Here is a 22,445-nt window from a genome sequence, read left to right on the forward strand (position 1 = left end):
TGTTCTCTTTTTTAGTTAGGAAGCACCAGTGATTTGAAGGGCATGACCTCAATGGAAATGGAAAAAAGTAACCCTGACCCCAAAATAGGCACTGAGCTCTGAGCACTGCTCCCAAACACACAGTGTAATTCCTGCTGATTTCAGGAGGAAATCCACAAGTCCAGGTGAGGGCAGATTCCTCTGTATCTACGGTTATTGCTAGTGATCTTGACAGGAGTGTAAGAGGATAATTAGCAGGCAATAAAATTATTAGAGGGGTTCATTAATAATAGCATCTTATCCATCAGGCAGAACACATAATAGAGTCAACTAATGGAAAAGGACACATTTTGCATCCAGATAGATAAGATAAATAAAAAATTGAAAATAAAACACCAATTATGTATTCCTAAGTTACAGTCTTCAGGTAATATAGTAAAGAAAGGAAATTAAAAGGAAGTCTGTGGTGCTAATTTTGTATATGCCACCCTTTCCACAAAACAGGTTGATTCAGTTGAAAACAGAATGATTGAGCTGCAAAATCTTCATGAGTTGAAAGTACTTATGCTTTTCGGCTGGAATGACGAAAGACCAGTTCTCTGAGCAGAGAAACAGGATAAACCTTTTTTGTATTTCAGATGACAAAGTTTCCGCACGCTTCCCGCAAAAAAAGATGACGCTTCAGGTTGGCCACACCACTCTGAGCAACTGATTACATCTGCTGATTCTAGCACAAATTTATTCCAAAGAGTCTAACTGTAAAGTCTGAATTTGGGAAGTTGTACACGATTTGCTCTATCTTTTTGTCTTATTTTCTCAGTCTTTTCACCTTAATTGCAAGCCATCTTCCTAAATCCCCTTCGGTATTGTCTCTCATTTTTATTTTCAGCTTGTTTTCATTGGGTAATTCTTGCAAATTAAAGAGGCTTCTTCTTTCTAAAAATTGTCATTTAACTTAGATACCTAATTTTTTTTTTCTGACCAAATCCTTCAACTCACAATGCTGTTATTTACAAAAAATATTCCTAATGTGATTGGCTGCATCACAGATTGAGCTCATTGCAGATTTCCTCATATATGGGTCAATGATGACTGAATCTAACTGAAACCAGGAGTTGCATGTAGAGACAGTAATAGGTAGGATCAACCTATTTAAAGTCTCAGAGTGAAGGCAACTTGATATTGTCCATGGCTGCTGTATGATTGGCCATGCGACTAGTATAGCTCATGTCTTTCTTTTCATTCTTATGACACTTTCCAAATATTGAAAAAAGACAAAAAAGTTTTGCCAGTGGGCTTAGCACCAGTGGATTAATATGAATTGAGTAAATTAACTAGAAGTAACTTTCATGAATTTCTCCCTTTGATTATTTCTTAGAAAGGAATCAGAAAAAGAAATAAGCTGGTGTTGTATACAAAGTAATTCAAAAAGAATCATTATGCATTAAATAAACTAAAGCTATGCTTGAGCCAGAGATAGCGCCAGAGATAAATTGCTTGCCTAATGTAGTAAATTCTGTGGGCTTGATTCTGCATATAGTTGCACTTTGATAATTCTGAAGTAGCCCCAGAAGTTAATACTGAAGTTTCTTAAAATGTATGTATGTCGAGAGTAGATTTGATCCTAATGCTGATATGTTAGATTCTGTGGAGCCCTATATGGAAATTTCACACTAAAATCAATCAAAGCACTCACCTTTACATTTCCCAGAGATGGTCTAAAAAGATAAACTGGAGACCTTTCTGCTACTGCTTTGTACATGTATAATTTTTTTCTAATACACATGTACCTTCCTCATATGATACTGTCTCAAGTCCACCTAAAAGGTATACCAGGAGCATAAGCCTGCCTGTGTATCATTCCCCACAGAATGGCCAAAAAATTATTTTAATCAGTTAGTAACATTATATGGTTGATGTTCTTCAAAATACCCCATGCAAATAAGCTCTTCCATTCTAGGAATATAAGTCAGAAAATGAATTCAAGTGTCTTTAGAGCAGCATCATTTGGTGTTTAAGTAGCATTTCCCTCTCTGGCAACTGCTGAGTGTCGGTAAGTTGCTCTCTTGAGACAAAAGAAATGGAAGTGGGATAAGCCCAGCCAGGCAACTAGTCCCCATGTGCCCTGCGCAATTCCAAGGTCCAGCTGGTTATCTGAATGACATTGAGAAAACAAGATACTGAGAACACAAAAGTTTTTGTTCTTTTGCCTCAACTGTCCCTAGCACGAAAAGGAATCAGAATATTTACTATATAGAAGAGGAGGTAAATTTACTTATGACTTAAGTAATTTCTGCTGAATTCTCCAAGGATAGTTTCCTTATCGGCTAGGAAATTCCTGATAAAGCATAAGGATAACATATAGTGCTGAAATAAGACCATTATTTTGACATATTTGATATAGCTCAAATTTTTTCGTGGTGGTGTTCTTGTTTTTAAAGTGGATAAATGCTCCATGGCATGCAATATTGCATAATGATAAGCACTTGCAAACAGTCACAGTAGAAACAAATAGACTCTGCACTACAGAGCACTTTTTGTCCATGTCCTGTGAGATAAAGAAACATTAAATCTTCCTGTATGAATTACCTTCTAAAAATAACTTTACATTTAAAATAAAAGCAACGAAAGCAGTGCAAACTTTAACTTAAGGGCCACATCAAACAACAGCCAGAGCAAAATTCTCTTTAACAGAAAGCATCCTATTTGAATATTTTGTTGTGCTACTTGTTATTTCACACACGTAGATAAGAGAACAGCACAGGAAAAAGAAACCAAACAAAAACAAGCCCATAGACAACAGGCTTGCAGAAAAAAGAGTAGATTTGTTTATTAAATGGCAGAAAAGGTTTGATCCAGTGTTGAGTCTACAGGGCTGATACTGACATAAGTGGAAATGAAATACAACTATGATTAGAGTTTCTTACTATTTGTTCATCAGTTTTTATTTCATTACATGTTGTGTTTGAGAAGTGTTGTTAAACTTCTGATTAAAAAGTTCATCATTGCCCTAAATGAACCTGTCAATGTGTCTTCGCCTAACTGCGTGCAAGCCTCAGTTTATCAGCTGTCCATGCACATCTCAAGCCTGGATTCACAGTGAATAATATTGTTTCCTGGACAGGAAATTCAGATGGAGGTAGAACTCAGAAATAGCTACAAGGCAGGACAAGTGCAACTGCAGCAGTTTGCCTGAGTCAAATCATTTTAGACTTTTATCAAGGCTACTGTGAGTCCTGACAGAGACTGTAGGGTCCGTGCCTACCTTCTCACACTGAGTCCTGTCTCGGACAGAGTCCATACTACGTATGTTCCTATGAAAACCCTCAAATACAGAAATCACATCAGCATAAAGCCAACATCAGAAAGTACATATCTGAAATGCAACTTTATTGTGAGCTATAGATAATCTCTCCAAGTTTTCATTCTGGGTCGGGAATTTCTGCTATTTAATAACTGTTAAAAAAATACATGCTCTGATGAATCTGTCTGCTGTGACTTGTCTCTTTTATGAACCCTTGACTTCTGCAGCTTCTCCAGCCTTACTTAGGCTAACGCCAGCCTATTGAAGCAAGCAGAAACCATGTTCACGAGTCATCAGTTCAATGACAACCCAGGAGGTATAGAAGACGTTGCAAAGTGAAAAGGATCTTGGAATTCAGGGCAGACAGGATGCACAGGCTGGGCATGCTGTGTCCCTGAACAGCAAAGGCAGAGCATGCAGAACTCAGGCACGGCAGAGAAAAAGCTGAGTTCAGGATAGGTAGGCAATCAGTCCGGTGGAAAAAGTGAAAAGAAAAGAGACAAGTAAGGAGGAAATCATGTTAGAGTCTGAGCAGAGATTTCTACTATCTGTATCAAGAAGTCCCTATAAGCTACTCCCATAAACAGGAAGACAGTTGGGGTTTAGCACTCTGCTCTGCAGCAGAATACCTTCTTGCAGTGGCTTGAGTGAAAGGGAAAGAAAAGTCCTGCCAAGCTGTTTTCAGCATATGAGATGACATGTGTCTGAATGTTTTGTCTCTAAAGAGAAAGAAGTGGAAAGTGAAGTTCAACAGGTACACAAGGTGGAAAGCACTGTCCAATGGAGCACTGACTGAGCCAGATACACAAGGCAATATATGAGCCTGAAAAAGGCCATCTGGCCTTGTATCCCAAGTGCCATTGGCTGAGCACTCTAAGATGCCACTTTCATGGAAAAGCTCCCTGCTGGCCTCACAGGGTGTGGGTGCAATGCACAGCAAGCAGTAATGATGCCGACCCTTTTGACATAGAGGACCTGTCACCAAAACCCAGTCCGTTCTCAGCAAATCCTAGTCTCATTGCCGGAGTAACATATTCTGGTAGCAGGATCAATCCGAAATTCAGTGACATACAGTATGAATTATCATGATCCAGAAAAATCAGTCTTGGTGAAGTAATGGGGCCTGTTGTGGCCACGATCAAAGCCATGTAGGACATTTACCTGCCTGGAGCACTCCACTGCTGGAAGGTGAAGGAAACAAGGGGAATCCAGAGACTAGCTATAGTTTACTGCAAATATTCATAGAGCCAGCCACATTGCAGCCCAGCATGGGACAAGACTCATTCGGGACAGTTTCAATCTCAGGGTCTCCAACAGGTATTCTAATAAAACTGGGATCCTCTGAAACAAAGACTGTGTGATCATGCAAGGAAAGTCTTCTTGAGAGTATGCCTACACAATAACTCAGTAAGGTTTACATTAGCAAACCCAAACCTGGCATTTCCTAACTGAACTTCAACCTAAATAATAATGTTTATTGTAGAGACCTAGTAGTTTCTCTTACCCTTGTCAGAAATTCTTACCCAAGGTGTTGCCTCAGAACAGGAAAAGGATTTCAAGGGTGGATAAAAGTGTCCTATGAAATTCTTCCATCCTTGGCTCTCTATAAATTGAAGGAAAATGAACAATACATTGGGACTATGTTTAAGACCTGGAGCTGGCTAGTCAATCTTTCTCCTAACCCACCTGCTTCAGACAGTCTGTGCATAGGTGAGCTTGTGTCCCCTCAGAGAAATATCTGGTGCTTATGCTATGGCAACATCCTTACGCTAGCCTTGATCTCCATTACTGGTTCAATATTCTAGCAGAATAAAAGAATTTTCACTGAAAATCGCAAATGAGGAAAATGGTCATCTCTAAAATTTTTGCAACTCAGTTAAGCCTGAGCACAACTTTTTAGGACAAAGGAGTTTTTTCTCTACACTGAGGGTAGTCATACTGCAAAGAAAGAAAGACCTACTGTCTGTCATATGAAAAAACTTCAGTGAATCCTTTAGAATGGAAAATGGGAAATAAACATGTTACAGAGATCTATACTGCTTTCCTTGTAATAGTGAAAAGGAAGTTATAAATGGAGATAAGAAAATAGCTGTAGATAAATAACCCAAAGTTCCATTCCTCTAAAATATAAACAAAACACTTCATATTTGTCATAGAATAATTATTTTCCATATTGCTGTACTTCCTGGTGCCAGGTGAAACAGAAGTGCCAAAATACAGAGATAATCTGTCCTGATGTTATTTTTAGACCAACTAGCACTAGCACAAAGAGCAGCACTGAAAACTTTACAAAGAAATGCATACTCACTCATTATATAGCCCAGTTCAGCAGGTCTGAATGTGACAGTGATCACTTATGATTTAACATTTTGGGGGTACATCTACCTGATACAGCCCAGATAGAGCTGAACAACACAGATAACCAGGGCATGCACAGTCACGAGAGGTAGCAAATATCAGTTTGAGAAGAGTGCCTTGTTAACATTTACTGCTCCAGCGCTTGAGCTGGGCTCTTTCAGACTATTTTTACTACACTGGAGCATACGTGATATGTAAGAACCGGCCCATCAAACACACAAAAATTAAATGTAATATGGTCTTGTAATTTTTTCATAGTTTGATGATGTCCTTTGGTGTTTTTTCTCCTGTTCCCAGATCCTGGAGCTGGATGATTTCGTGAAAGTGCCAGCTTTCGCTTCTTGAATGTGTAATTACTGAACCTCCTTATCGCTCAAGAAGGTAACAGTGACAGATTAAAAGAGGCCAAAATCATTTTTTGTTTTTAAAAAAAACTAATGATTTTTAGGTTGATATCATAATCTTCAGGAATGCAGTTTCAGACATCTGAATGTCTAGATTTAGCAGTATTGTTCCTAGCCAGGGTATTAGATTAATCTTATGTTTAAAAGTCAGTTGCCTATGTAGATTGTTTTTATTGTAAGCCTGAAATTGGCTTATTTTTTGCAAATCCTGGAGTTATATTACTATTTATATGGCTAAGTCTGTAGTAAAAACTTAAGAGTTATAATGAACCTAAATGATATAGAAGATCAACCCAGTCATTCTAATCATGCAATTCTGAATTATGCCCTCAGAGGACCCTTAGAGAATATGCATAGCTAAGGGGAAAAGTCACAAAGAATAAAATCAAAATGAAGCAAAAGAAAAGACCTAAAGTTAAGGGGAAGCATAGAAAGGCTAAGCCTAGAGACAAATGAAAGAAAAAAAAAAGAAAAAAAAAGCAAGCCTAGAGTCAAAAAAAAAAAAAAGGAAAAAGTGTAAAATGAAGATGCAGAGAAGAAAGTATGGCATATTACTAGGAGAGAGTACAAAGTGTAGAATGATTCTTTCAGAAGACTCTTTTGTACTGCCTTGAAGTTTATAGTGAGATCTTTTAGGGCTTCTCAGTTATGGAAGTCACAGATTTATAGTTAAAGCTGAATTCCATTTTGCACTTCAGTCAAGAAAACAGCCTCCTTGTTAAAGACAAAGAAGTTAGCACACCGTCTTCAAACTAACAGCCTGAAGTTTCCTCTTCACTGTAAATTTACTTACAATCTTCCTCTAAGCGAAATTTTCTGAATTTGTAATTATTGCCATTAGGATTATAATAACAATAATTTCTAAATATTTTTACTGTTAAGATTCAAAATTAAAAATAATTTTAACACATTTCTGTCTTGGAATATCAGCAAATGCTCCCAAATTTAGCAAGGTGAAGATAGAAGTCATTTAAAGAATTCATACTATTGTCTTCATTTTATTAGAAGTTAGGGCAGGTTGTCTCTTTCAGTTCTGCATCGGGTAGTATAAAACACATAGTTCAGTAACACTGCCAAACCTAAGTGTTGAAAAAACCACAAGTTCTAACACTGATTTAAAATGATGGGGCACCATGATCTATTTTTGCATTTCTTTCATTTTTATAGGATCCTGCTCAAGTGTTGTCACATTTACACCACAGAGAAAGACTGTGAGGTCTTTTTTCTTTATTACTGAAGAGAGATGAAAATGTCACCACAGAGCTCTTGTAGAATGGGTTTATATAAAAACATCAAAATTACTGAGAAAATTGACAACATAGCATGTTGAACCAGTGCATCTGTTGGATAGCTAGAAGCATTCGGGCTTTTGCAGCTGTAATCTAAAGCTACTTCTCCCTGTCAGAAGACTGTAAGAGAAGGACTGACACACGGGCTCACAAACAAAATGATACTCTCACCTCACCAAGGGCCCCAGAGCAGCCTGCAGTCTCCCCTGCCCTCAGTGTTTGGTACCTGTGAAGTGCACTTCAAAGGCTGTAGACCAGATAGTACTGACCTCTCTGCTTTCAGAGCTGTGGAAGTGAATGTTATTCCTGGATTTGAGCACTTCGTTTCTTAGAGGTTTAGCACTGACTCAACCACATTAGCCTGAGCAGCGAAGCACAGGGGAAGTGTCCACTTGTGTTCACACACAAATCTTACTCAATGAATCACTTAAACTGGACAGTCCTTGGCAGTGACTGCTGCCATACTACCCTTGATCTACCTTTCTTGCCCTTCCTCCTAAGTAACCACTGTGTTAAGATAACTAGTGGAAGGGCAGGGTTTTTTGAGTTATATGGATAGCAGCATAGCCTATTCTTGTCATATAAGCTGAAGTCCTTCCTCCTAAACTCAGCACACATTGGCAGCCTTTCTACTTCAGACTGATCTGTGCTAATGTGTACTGTCACACAGTCCAGTTTCCAGATCCCTTCTGACTGATCGCAGTTCTCTGTTGAACTGTCTGTGAGTTTCTGCTCTTTTTGCTGCCTACCTTCTCCTGAACCATCTGCCTACCCACACCTTGACCATATGCCACGTCATAGTGAGCTGTGACACTGCAGTGCTCTAATGCACTCGGCGAGTGATTGTTGTGGGTGACTCCCTGCTGCAGGGGACAGAGGCACCTATCTGCCGACCTGACCTCTTGTCCAGAGAGGTTTGCTGCCTGCCAGGGGCTCGAATAAAAGATGTCATGGAAAGACTGCCAAGGCTTGTCCATGCATCAGACTACTACCCTCTGCTGCTCTGCCATGTGGGTGCTAACGACACAAAAGGCAAACTGGAAACCATCAAACAGGACTTCAGAGCTCTGGGAATGGTGGTTAGGGGTCTGGGAGCCCAGGTCGTTTTCTCCTCAGTCTTGCCTGTGAGGGGAAAGGACGAGAGGAGGAGTAGACGAGTTTTCCAAATTAACAACTGGCTGCGCTGCTGGTGTTGGCAACAGGGCTTTGGTTTCTATGACCATGGGACCCTGTTTGAAGATCAACAGCTGATGGGGAGTGATGGGATCCACCTCACCAAGCGGGGCACGCGTGTCTTTGCCAACAGATTGGCCAGCCTGGTCAGGAGGGCTTTAAACTAGGCAAGATCGGGGAAGGGGAGTGGTATAGTGGCAGGAGAGTCAGTAAAACACCGCTCAAGTCAGGATGCCTCCAGCGGGTGCATACAGCCAGGGGAGACAGCATGCAACATGGCTATGGAGGATCCTCTTGCACCTCTCCTGGGAAGCCTGCGTGCTTGACTGGCTCTCTGAAATGCCTGTATACCAATGCACGCAGCATGGGGAATAAACAGGAAGAGATCTGTGTGCGGTCGCAAGGCCATGATCTCACTGCAGTTACATGGACATGGTGGGATAGTTCACATGACTGGGATGCTGTCATGGATGGCTACATGCTTTTGCGGAAAGACAGGCCAGGAACGCGAGGTGGTGGAGTTGCTCTTTATGTGAGGGAGCAACTAGAATGTATAGAGCTCTGCCTCGGGGTGGATGAAGAGCAAGTGGAGAGCCTATGGGTAAGGACAAAAGGGCAGGATAACATGGGTGACACTGTTGTGGGGGTTTACTACAGGCCACCTAATCAGGAGGAAGTCATCGATGAGGTCTTCTACCGACAGCTGGAAGTAGCCTCACGATCACAGGCCCTGGTTCTCATGGGGGACTTCAACCACCCTGACATCTGCTGGGAAGACAGCACAGCTAGGCACAAACAGTCCAAGAGGTTCCTGCAGAGGATTGATGATAATTTCTTGACCCAGGTGGTGGAGACGCCAACGAGGAGAGGTGCAATGCTAGACCTTGTACTAACGAACAAAGAAGGTCTAGTTGGAGAGGTGAAGGTTGGGGGCAGCCTTGGCTGCAGTGACCACAAGATGGTGGAGATCAGGATCCTACAAGGAGGGAGCAGGGCAATGAGTAGGATTGCAACCCTGGACTTGAGGAGAGCTGACTTTGGCCTCTCCAGGGACCTGCTTAGGGGAATCTCATGGGGTAGGGCCCTAGAAGGAAGGGGGGTCCAAGAAAGCTGGTTAATATTCAAGCATCACTTCCTCCAGGCTCAAGATCGGTGCATCCCTCTGAGGAAGAAGTCCAGCAAAGCAGGCAGGAGACCTGCATGGATGAGCAAGGAACTCCTGACAAAACCTAAACAGAAGAAGGAAGTACACAGAATGTAGAAAAGGGGACAGGCCACTTGGGAGGAATACAGGGACATTGTCAGAGTGTGCAGGGATGCGACAAGGAAGGCAAAGGCCCAGTTGGAATTGAATCTGGCAAGAGATGTCAAGGACAACAAGAAGGGGTTCTTCAAATACATCAATAGTAAAAGGAAGCCTAGGGAAAATGTGGGCCTGCTGCTGAATGGGATGGGTGCCCTGGTAACAAAGGATACAGAGAAGGCAGAGTTATTGAATGCTGCCTTTGCTTCAGTCTTCACTGCTAAGGCCAGTTCTCAGGAATTCCAGACCTTGGAGACAAGAGAGGAAGACTGGAGAAAGGAAGATTCTCCCTTGGTTGAGGAGGATCGGGTTAGAGATCATTTGTCCAAACTTGACATCCATAAATCCATGGGCCCTGATGGGATGCACCCGCGAGTGCTGAGAGAGCTGGCGGATGTTATCGCTAGGCCACTCTCCATCCTCTTGGAAAGGTCCTGGAGATCAGGAGAGGTGCCTGAGGACTGGAAGAAAGCCAGTCTCACCCCAGTCTTCCAAAAGGGCAAGAAGGAGGAGCCAGGAAACTACAGGCCTGTCAGCCTCACCTCCATCCCTGGAAAGCTGATGGAACAGCTCCTCCTGGAGGTCATCACTAAGCATCTGGAGGACAAGAAGGTGATCAGGAGTAGTCAGCATGGATTCACCAAAGGGAAATCAAGCTTGACCAGTGTGATAGCCTTCTCTGATGGAATGACTGGCTGGGTAGATGAGGGCAGAGCAGTGGATGTTGTCTACCTGGACTTCAGGAAGGCTTTTGACACTGTCTCCCATCACACCCTCCTAGGTAAGCTCAGGAAGTGTGGGCTGGATGAGTGGACAGTGAGGTGGATTGAGAACTGGCTGGATGGCCGAGCTCAGAGGGCTGTGGTGAATGGGGCAGAGTCAAGTTGGAGGCCTGTAGCCTGTGGTGTCCCCCAGAAGTCAGTCCTGGGTCCAGTCTTGCTCAATATATTCATCGATGTCCTGGAGGAAGGGACAGAGTGTGCTCTCAGCAAGTTTGCTGATGAGACTAAACTGGGGAGAGTGATTGACACCCCAGAGCTCTGTGCTGCCATTCAGAGGGACCTGGACAGGCTGGAGAGCTGGGCGGAGAGGAACCTCCTGAAGTTCAACACAGGCAAGTGCAAGGTCCTACACCTAGGCAGGAATAATCCCATGCACCAGTACAGGCTGGGGGCTGACCTGCTGGAAAGCAGCTCTGCAGAGAAGGACCTGGGAGTGCTGGCGGACAGCTAGTTAAGCAAGAGCCAGCAGTGTGCCCTTGTGGCCAAGAAGGCCAATGGGATCCTGGGGTGCATGAGGCAGAGTGTTGCCAGCAGGTCGAGGGAGGTGATCCTGCCCCTCTACTCTGCCCTGGGGAGGCCTCCCCTGGAGTACTGTGCCCAATTCTGGGCTCCCCAGGACAAGAGAGACATGGCACTCCTGGAGAGAGTCCAGCGGAGGGCTACCAAGATGATTAGAGGGCTGGAGCATCTCTCCTATGAAGAAAGGCTGAGAGAGCTGGGCCTCTTCAGTCTGGAGAAGAGAAGATTGAGAGGGGATCTCATCAATGTGTACAAGTATCTGAAGGGGGAGTGTCGAGAGGATGAGGCCAGTCTCTTCTCCGTGGTGCCCAGTGACAGGACAAGAGGCAACGGGCACAAACTGAAACACAGGCAGTTCCACCTAAACCTGAGGCAAAACTTCTTGACTGTGAGGGTGGCTGAGCCCTGGAACAGGTTGCCCAGAGAGGTAGTGGAGTCTCCTTTGCTGGAGAGATTCAAAACCCGTCTGGATGTGATCCTGGGAAATATGCTCTGGAGGACCCTGCTTGAGCAGGGAGGTTGGACTAGATGCTCTCCAGAGGTCCCTTCCAACCTAAACAATTCTGTGATTCTGTGATTCTGCCACTATCTTCTCTCGTTCTAGAACTGCTTCTGTACTGTTATTTTTCTTTAACTCATTTCCACAAAAGCTGAGCTATCTGATGTTTGCCATTTCTTCTAATCATGTTTTATTCATCCCATGTCAATACACAGAACAGGTATAATGTTGGCAAATATATGTAATACATGTGAGTCATGCTAGATTTAAATGTAGTTATTTGTTATACTCAGAAACATGTGATCTGTGTGGTTCTTGTGGTAAGTGTGCATTCTACCTTCTTACTTGGCAACTGCAAGAAGAAACTGTATTCCCTATCATAGCATCTCACGTATAATCCCTTGAGAGTAATAAGCAGTAAACTTGAAAAGGTAAATTTCCTTCCTTACCAGTAATAAGTGCCAAGTCTTCTAGTTTTTGCTTTGGGTTTAATTTGTTCCTTATAAAACAGTGTTACAGGATATTTCCATCTTTAGAGGGAGTTTAGTGTGGAAGCTGGGCTCATCGGCAGGACCAAAGAAACTAGTTAACATGCTCAGGGCTAAGAAGCCTGGAAGGCAGGTAGGTGGAATCAGTGATGCATGGGAACCAAAGATCCTGGGTATGTCAGCATAAAGCCTAACTGACAAGGAGATTCAAAAGATGAACTTTCAAGTGATAGACTGTCACATTGATGTACATTACTACGTTGATATCTCATAATAAGATAAAGGTAGATCCTAGGAGGTCTCACATCACTGGAAATCTATGCTAAAACTACTAAAGAAAAGATACTTCTGACACCTTCAATCACAGACTTAGGCATTGGCCCTTAAAAGTCTCTACTGTTGTAATGGTTGCTTTGCAAGGGGGAAATAATTAAAAAAAAAAAAAAATGAAGGTCAGTATGATATTATCCAAAAGAAATAAAGCAAAAAACTTCAACCTCAGCATCTGAATAACAACAGCTGGAGTGCTAGAAAGGCTTCGGTGTGGAACTAGGAAAAGGATTTGGAATTGGAAATCCTTTTTGTAATATCTGCTGTCGTTTGACTCAGTTAATAGCTGGGATGGAAATTGGAGGCTCAAGGGACCAGCAGGAAGATGTGGAAAAAATGTCTTATTGATCTAGCAATGCTTCTCATCAAGAACAGTTTAATGCATTGATATACCAATAAGAAAATAATATTGCATTTTTAAGCCTGCATTACACCTGATAGGATGACAATTTAAGAAACAGAGAGCAGCAATGATTAACATCTCTCTAAGCTCTGCTTCATTCCGTCCTCTCCAGATTAAATCATGTGAATGAAATAGATTTTTATGAACTGTACAAAACTGTACAGAACTGTACAACTAATCTAATGACCATGTGCTCGATAGATGACAATTCCCATATCAGATACTCTCTTCTATTTCTGGTTTTTAATTATTTTTCAAGAACAGAGAGGATACGGGAGATTCAGTGAAGGTGGCATTTTCTACTTGCACTCATCCATTTCCATTTCTGAAAGAGGGACTGGACCAACAGAGACTTGAAAGCCATATCTAAGTCAAGAGAGAATAAAATGCCTCCTTTTTCATTATTTCTTCTGAAGTGAATTTCTTCTGAAGTAATGACGGTGTAGTTAGACTTAATTCTTTCATGTGGTTGAATAGCAGCTTTCCCATCAGCATTCATATCCTGTTTAATTTTACTTTTGTTATTAAGGCTAGAGGTGTACAGGTTTACTTCTCAAAAGGCATAGAAGATGAATATAAAATATGTTTTCTAGGATGAAAGTCAAGTAGCATTCAACGGAGAGTTGATTTCTCTGCAGTGTGAAGGATGTTTTCAAAGCAGGGAACTGTGCACTTAGGCCAAACAATGTACATAATGCCAAATTTCATACTCTATTCAGGTGAGAGCTGCTGGCCACCCTTGAAGTATGTGACTATAGGTGTATTGTATTCTTGTTGAATATGCATTTGCTTGCGTTTTCATTTGCCGTTGTATCTAAAAATCGTACTGAATTCCAATGGTCAGACACTTCTGCTCACTGTATCCTATGTGTGTGTATTCAAACTACTTAACAAGACTAGACTACGTTGTTCCTGATTTCTCAGAACTGCTCCTGCCTTTGTACAGGAAGAGAGGATAGATCAGTCTCTTGATGTATTTGATTACTGGCTCAGGAGAGAAAAGTTTACCACAGGACAGCTGAAATGTGAAGGGTGCTTTGAGTCAAAATGCAGACTGCAGTATAGTAACCTTTGGTAACTGTGCCTGACCCACAGATGAATGCGGGCAATGGAGAGAACTCAGAAAACCTTTCTGGCCCTTATATTTCCTTCAGAAGAGCAAAGCATAATGGTAGTCCCCATGTAAATGAACTCCAGAGATACCAATATCTATAGTGGGATACTACAATTAAGGAAAAGCAATTAAAAGGCAAGGCTCTACCTTCCCAATAAACTGAGCAGAAAAGGGTTTTCTCCGCTGGGAGTATCGCCTTTCAAAGCAGATCATACCGAGGTTTGAAAGTTTCTGCACGGACAGTTCCTCATTCAGCGTACTCCTTGAGCTGATAATGTACAAGCTGGCCCATAACGTACATGCTTTCTGGTACACAGAGCAGCAGTAAATAGTTTTCAGCGAGCATGATTTCCTGTAAAACTATTGTCTAAATAACACACTGTAAAGACAGTTCTAAACAAAAAATACACGTGTAATTCATTTGGAAAACTACCCTTGAATGCTTCTCTATCCAAGTTCTTTCTTGTAAACAAAAGTACACATACAATGCAGTTAGTTTTTAAAAAATTCAGTGTCATTTTCGTTTTGTATGAGATGCTTCTCATGGGGACATCTTTAAAAAACACTCTATCAATCTCTGTCAATTTCTCAGAGCAGTCATTAGTGAAATGTCACCTTCTAAGTTCCTCACACTGGGAGTTTAGACAGCTTCAGCTTTTGAAAACAAAAACTTAAGATAACATAATTAGTACACTTAGTTAAATTCACTTAAAAGCAAAATTATTGTAAATAGAGGCAAATAAGTATGTTGTATTGTAACTGCAGGAAAAAACCCAGAAGTATTGTGGTTTCTCTGAGTGAGATCAATATTTGACTATTTCACTTTCCCAATGGCCACCTTTAAACTTCTGCTGATTTTTCTTTGTGTAAATAGTCCCAATTTTGGTTTATTCAGTATCTGAGGTCTCTGTTCTCCCTGTAAGGCGTATTTATGTAATTAGCCAAGACGTTCTGGTGTAAGACGCTTACAGAAAAGAACATCTGTCTTAGATAAAGACTTTGTAATGAAAACGGAATAGGTAGTTTTTAAGTGAGAAGGAACATTATGCTGTACACGTAAGGGAGAGCAACGTCAAGATGGTTTCTGGGTTTTTAGCTAATGACTGGTAAAAATACACAGAGAGTCCCAAGACACTGGGACAGGAGACCAGGATATTCAAATATCACATGAATATTCTAACTAATTAAGTGATGCTTAACTGATTTTCACATTTCCTTAAATTCCTTGCTGCATAGTCATCCATAGGAAAGATGGAAAGTATGCCCAGCTCATCTAGCATAATGTCATATGACTAAGGAATGCTTCTGATAGTTGAAACCAGTGTGTTTTGAATTTCTGTAGTTGCAAGAAGGCTCGTAATGTCCTAGGTCAGCATTCTGGCATGTATCTATCATGTCCTCTACCACGAAAAAAGCAGATACACCACTGCACTGTCATTCTTCTCTAAAAAAAAAAAAGCAACAGTATTTTGCAATACAGCTGGGGACCACATCCTGTCAGTCAGTATATGTGCTAAACACATTTAGTACTTTGATGTCATTAAAGCACTTAGGCACAGCTTTGTTTAATCACCGAGAACCCATAGAGCATAGTCAGAAAGGAAGTGCTTGGGCAAGAACAATCATATACATGCATTCATACTTTTGCCTTTTAAAGCAAAAGAGACATGCCTACCACTAGAAGCTACTTCCAGGATTAACCACCCTGGAGCATTTCAGGTCACAGCTTGATACTTAAGAACTTAAAGCTCATTCTTGTTCTGCACTATGTGCCTAGGCCCTTTTGTGAATCTGAAAAATGTAATATGCACTAATGCTAGATACCAGATGAAGATAAAAAAGAAGGCAACTATGTAATCAAGAGGAAATTCTATTCTGAAGTCAACAAAACAGCAGTTTTAGTTTTAAACTCCCTCCTTTCTGATTTTACATAATTCCTTATCTTCTGCGTAACCGAAGCTTTCAGAGATTCACATCTCCCATTGCATATCTTATATTTTACCTGTTTTATTTCCCGTTAATCTGAAATTTTGATGAAGTTGATTAAGTGATCAACTTCGGCTGCGAGACACAGGAAAGACCTATTGTACAAGGAATTAATAATAGATATGATGACACCTAGTGGTACTGGAAAATATATACGTTTATTCTTTAAGACTAACGGCTTAATAAAAACATTTTTAAATGCAGTTTGTATCCTCACATTTAAAGCAACCGAATAAGGTTGTCTTTGTAGTTAATTTTTATTCATTTGAATATAGAGAAGTGCAATAGTTTGAGATTTTATTTCTGCATTTTTATTTCACTGGGGAGAAAAAATTAGAGAAAATGTTGTTTACTGTACAGAAAATAAAATGCTTTTTTTGAGATTCATATTTGAATAACACCAACAAAAAGGGAGAATCAAGGTATTCAGATAGTATGTAAGAGCCTCCTAATCAAACAACAGAATGAAGAATAACATAAAATAGATAAAGGAGAGATGGATAACTACTGTTTATGGAGTTTTGCTGGATTGTATGTAGTCAGAAGGTCAGCACATATGTAGAAGTAATAAAGAAGAATTAATCCTCTCTTCCCACACACTATTCTTCAGGGATAGTAAATCTGAATTAAAGTATCTCCATCACTGAACCCATAGAAAAAGATTTCTAAAAAAAGGTATGGAGGAAGGAGGATAGCTCCATAATAGTATATTAGTGGGACAATTCTGATGTGAATTTCTGGGTGTGACACGAAGAGCTCTATTCACAGGACAATGCCGCAGACTCAAACAAACACTGTATGCAAACACTTATCAATGAAATGTGGAATAAAAGAAAGTAATTTCATAAACTCTTTTTTTCCGGATATGGCTTTTTCCCAGTAATAAAGACAAAACCAAACTCTCTTCCTCCAGCCTCTGAATGGAGAATGATCATTAGAAAAATACATGGAAGAACTTTTATCTTTTCCATGAAAACTGTAAAGGAACAAGAGCTATTTTTTAAGCAGTAAAAGTTAAGGTTACTGCAGGAATACACAGGAAGGTTCAGGAGCACTGTGGATGGGCTGGTAGTCCCTTGTGGCAGGAACATATACAGCGCGGCAGAAAAGAACAGTGCCTTCAAGAAAATATTTGCAATCTAAATTTTAAACAAAATTCACAAGTTATAAAATGATGAATGTATCTTATAATTAGAAAAGGAAACCATGTAACCTTTGTCTTGTCGCGGAACAACATGATCTTTAGGAGCTGATAATGTAAGCTGCCTGTTTAAACTATTAATACCTTGCCTAGATTTTCATATGAGGGAAGTGTATGTAGTTACACTAAATTAAACTTATTGCAATGATTAATGTTAAATTAAAATGAACATACATATTATATCAGGGCCTGTATTTAGAGGGTACAGAGGTGTCATACTCTGCAAGTGTTGAGAGGTAGTATACTTTAAGAAGACTTTGGAGAAACAGAGCTCAAAGTACTGAACAGATACTTTGAAGGATGCACATGCTCTAGTTTCTGTGGCCAGCCAGATGCAGAAAAGAGAGGTATATTTTTCACATGTATGTATCAAGAAATATGGATATAAATATGGATATGGATATAGATATAAGTAGATAGGTATTGATGAATTATGTAATAATAAAAGAAATAAACCAAATTGTCAGCCCTGTCAGGCAATAAATTTGCGAAAGAAGAAGCAGAAGACCTCTCACTTATAACCTTGTAATAAACCACAGAGAGTACTGAGAGGCATTTTGCTGTTGGCACAGAGGGTAAACTAAATTGAGGAGTATTTTTCATATTTAACTCCTATGATTCATCACATGGAAGGACAGGATGCAAGAGAATGCCTCAGAAATAAAAGCCAAAATCTTGGATTTACAAGAAGAAACCCAGTAAACTAATTAGAACTTAGCTATCAAATCTTCAGTGTAAGAAGATGTTTAACTGTAAATATTTGAATCTCTCCACTGATTTAAGTTAGGTATATGCTTCATTTTGCTTACTTCAGCCTGACTTAGATAACTAGTTTGTTATGGAGTAGTAGGATAATCTGAAATTAGTTTTTTGGTCACTTACTTACATATAAAACCTAAAGCATTTGATCATATTGCTGATGCCTGTTATTAACACATCAGTGAATCATATTGTAAATAGGGATACTCAGGTAAATTGCTTCATTATTATTACTGATTTCCCAAGGCGTTAGTCAAGTAAAATGGTTTTAAGGTTTTAGATTACAGCAGGAATACTGGTTAGGCCCATTTATGGTGTTGCAAGGAACAGGAAAAATAATAAAATCACTCCATACATGATGAGAGCAGATTTCATTTCAAAAGATTAAATGGAAGGCAGCCATCTTGTTCTTAAATCTACTAATTTAATAAACTTACTCTATGAATTACATTGCCTTTTGGTTTCTTAACTCCATATTCCAGGGATATTTATTTCACTGAAGGAAATAGAGGCAGTCTTTTCAAAGACATTTATTTATGAATACAAAATGTTCAGCTGGAAACTCAGTTGTTTACACTCTCAGTTTCCAGCTTTTTTCCATTAAAGAAATGAAATCTTTTCAGATTATTTTTATCAGAAATTTCATTAGTGTTTGTAAATAAATCATGTTTACAAATGAGCAGGATGTGTTAAGGTGAGTCTGTGCCCATTCTGTATTTTCCATTCCTCCCTGTCCATTTCTATCTATTTGCAGTGCTGCCTATTTTTTTGCACTTAGTCAGGTTAATCCCTTGTACGGACATGTACTCCACTCACAGAATAGGTCCCAGAGGGCATTTTGGCACCTTGATTCATATTTCAGTGGTTTTCATGTCTCATTTCTACAAAACAATATTACAGGATGATGGAAGTCTTTGAACTGGCCCCAGCAAAACAGAAATCCCAAAGATACAAAGATCAACTTAGAAACTACCATTTGTCACTCATCTACATCTCAAAAGAATCATGTGCTTCACAAAAGCAGTGTTTCTTTGATAGGCACGATTGAAATTGAAAGAAGAAAATGAGGAAGATTCCTCATAGGATATCACTAGAGTAAAATCAAAGTCAGGATCTTTGAAATAAATATCTCAGAAAACAATTGGTTTTCCCTAGCAGAAGCAGTAAATTCAACAAAGTACATATGGTGTAATTCTAAGAACCGTTCGTCACCCACTGATATGAATAATGCCAGTCTTCCTCATGTCACTGTCAGTAAGGATACGTTATGGAAATTTAGAGTTGCATAGACAGGTAGAAGATAGATTTGTGGTAATTATTATTTCTGGTGAGATTTAGAAACTAATTTTTTATGTTTAATTGGCATTTGCTGGAAATATAGTAGAAACAGAGTACATTTTTCATGGCACCTCATATCTTTTAACAGATCAATCAGTTCTTTTGTTGCATTTTTTTATTACACTGGTGAGCGATAGATGCACAGCCCTTCTCTGAAATAGCCCAGGAATGTTTGGGAGGAAGGGTTGGTTTTTTTTGTTTTCCTAAGTCGTACACACTACTTGAATATTAGTTAGTCTATTCAAATGCATCTTATATAAAAATGGTATGGGATGTGGAATAAGGTTTTGTTGCAAAAGCACGTGCGAGTTTCACCCTTGAAAATATAAAATCAGTAACAGATGTAATACTAAAAAGTGTAATCGTATTCTTTAAGAAGTCATTAACAAACAGGACATAAAACATTCTGCCTCCATATTTCTCAACCCTTTTGTTGTATTTCTGGAGCAGATTGCACAACAGTGAAAAAAATCAGCAGTAAGTGAATGCAAATCCTTAATTTCATCAGTGCAAACAAAAGCAACAGACAAATAAAGCCTATGGCAACTACCTAGACTGCTGTTGCAGCAGTGGAGAACTAGAAGGAAGACGACATGACATGACTTCCTTCCCCACAAATAAGGAACGCCCAACATAGTACAAACATTTGCACTACCCAAAATTACTCGATCTCCTCTTGCATGCATCATACCATTCATAGCTTCTCATATCCTTTGCTGCATTTATGGGATCTCAGCACATAACAGGCTGATACGCTCTTGATAAGGCTAGTGGCATACGTACTGCAGTTATTACCAACAGTATATAATAATTTAGTTTTAAATTTAGAGCTGTGTTTTTAACCTGTAGTCCTCAGGCCTAAAGCACTGGCAAGGTATTTTTGAGGGTGCTACAGGAAACTAAGAAAAGCAAACCTGTGCTTAAATTTAAAACACATGCACCTGACCTTTCACTGGGAAATGTTTCAGTGTTCACAAAGTAAACAACAGATTGATAATCACTGGTCTGCTCAGTGTAAAAACAACAACAACAAAGAAAATCACTAGTGTAAAACACAAGCAGGATTGCGAAAAGGGATATAAAATGTTGTTCATACTATAAATGACAAATTCAAAGGCCTGGTGCTTGATATTTACATGTACTTTTTGTATAGCACCAACTAGACTGACTCATAATTAGAGTTAACTCCCATGAGTTAGAAAATAATTGCTCATTTGTAGATGAGGTACTTCTGGATCAAGAAGTGATTAAAATATTTATATTGCACAGCTTGTTCAATTCACTCATATTATCAGATTAATTTACTTTAATTCACCGTGCATCAACATTTACATGGTTTTCATTCAGAAATGGTACTTGAAATAGAATAACTTTTTATTACTTATTTTGCAGCTTAATAATGTCAGTATGTGGGATGAATAGATGGCTATTCTCTCATTAGCATTCTATATTTACTCTATAAATATTATGCTGTGTATTGGACATGAAAAATTTATAGGCTCTCACTTATGCTGAAATAATTTTGTCTGTAATCTCTAGAGAATATGGTTTAAATTAATAAAGATTTACTGGTGGCATGTATAAATAATTTTGCTAGTTCTGAGGGGAAAAAAAAATTGTTTTTTCTTAGGCAGATTAAAAGGTGTGTATTGGAAGGTTTCATAAAACTTGCTATTCCAATCTGACCTTTATTTATAAACTAGAATCTCTACACCACTGTTACATGTGTTAATTTCTCTCCTAAAGAACTCAAGACAAAATTAGATGGGATAAAAATCCAAGGGCCTACTAGGTGCCTGAAAATCATCCCAGCCTACCTTTGTGTGTATGTAAGTACATACCCATGGAAAGAGAAGATAATATACTTGTCAGTGACAAGGATAGTACTTACAACACAAAATCACCAGATTCACAAGGTGGAACTTTCAAAAGTGACATAAAAGTATCTGACAAAACCTGCTATTGATTCATCTCACTGCAGTTTGAACAGATACAGCCAAGGCCCAACTGCTTTTACAGCCTGCCTGAGAAAACAGGCAATTGCTCAGCTCTTAACTAACTAGCTTAAGCTGACTTTGATATGTTCATCCAGCTTGCTGATATCCAGCAAGGTAGACATAACCCCTATAAATGTACCGTCTAGCAACGGCAATACTGAGAAACCCTGATAGCTCTAGGGGCTTTGCACCATAAACTGCCTTTCCCATATAACATCACCTTTCCACAGACCCTATGTGGAAAGGTAGTGAAAGAGCACACAGAAGGTACTTCATATGCTGATGTAGACTGTCCTTGTTCCTGTGGGATAAAGTACTACCAATATATAAATCATAGAAGAGTAGAACATTTAGGCTATAGTTATAGGATAGGCTAGAATATCAGCGTTTATAGACTCTTTTTCTGCAGACCCATTAAGCTGTGATGTAGAAAAAAGTAAGATCTTGCTTCAGGGCTAAAAAGATTAAAACTTTAGCTCTCCAAGAAACTACTCTGAAACTATTACAGAAAGTCAAAAATTTACTTCAGTAAAAATAAAAAAGAGTCAAGGTTCTTGTATTGCTAAACTCAAAACTGTTGCTGTTGGTCAAAAATCTAGCCTTTTACCGTATTTACCATGTTTAGCTCCAATATGCTAATAGGGATGGTACGGCTGACAAAAGACAGCTTCAAGAACAAACTGAAACATATCTTTACACTTCATTGTATCTGCTTTACATATTGATTTCTCATGAATTTCTTGGCATTTTTTTTAAATCCTATTAAAATCTTAATTCTATTAACAACATAATTACTAACATTTCCACCAAAGTCAATTAGACCATTATAATGATTTTATCAGTACTGCAGCTTCTCACTTGGCTACTAACAATTCTAACAAGCAACGCAAATGGGCTAAGTTAGTGAAAATAGCTTGTCTCTTTTTTAACCAACACATAACATTTCCAGGTAAAAGGGTAGATTTTATTTATCATCATACCCGTAATTCAACGTGCTTCTATCAATATAGCTTTTAGACTTAAATTTTTTTGTGCTACATACTTCTGCAAGACTAAGAAAACTCTCAGTAAGGTCATTATACTAATAAAACTTTATTATTTCAGCTTTTACTTTCAGAAACCCGTTTGTGGTTTAGCAGTTTCACAAGATGTTGCCAAAAGATCTGACACACAAGACAAAGATTCTAACCTGCATGAAACCTGTCAACATAAAGGTCTA

This window comes from Struthio camelus, chromosome 2, assembly GCF_040807025.1.
Source record: "Struthio camelus isolate bStrCam1 chromosome 2, bStrCam1.hap1, whole genome shotgun sequence".
NCBI classification, from domain to species: Eukaryota; Metazoa; Chordata; class Aves; order Struthioniformes; family Struthionidae; genus Struthio; species Struthio camelus.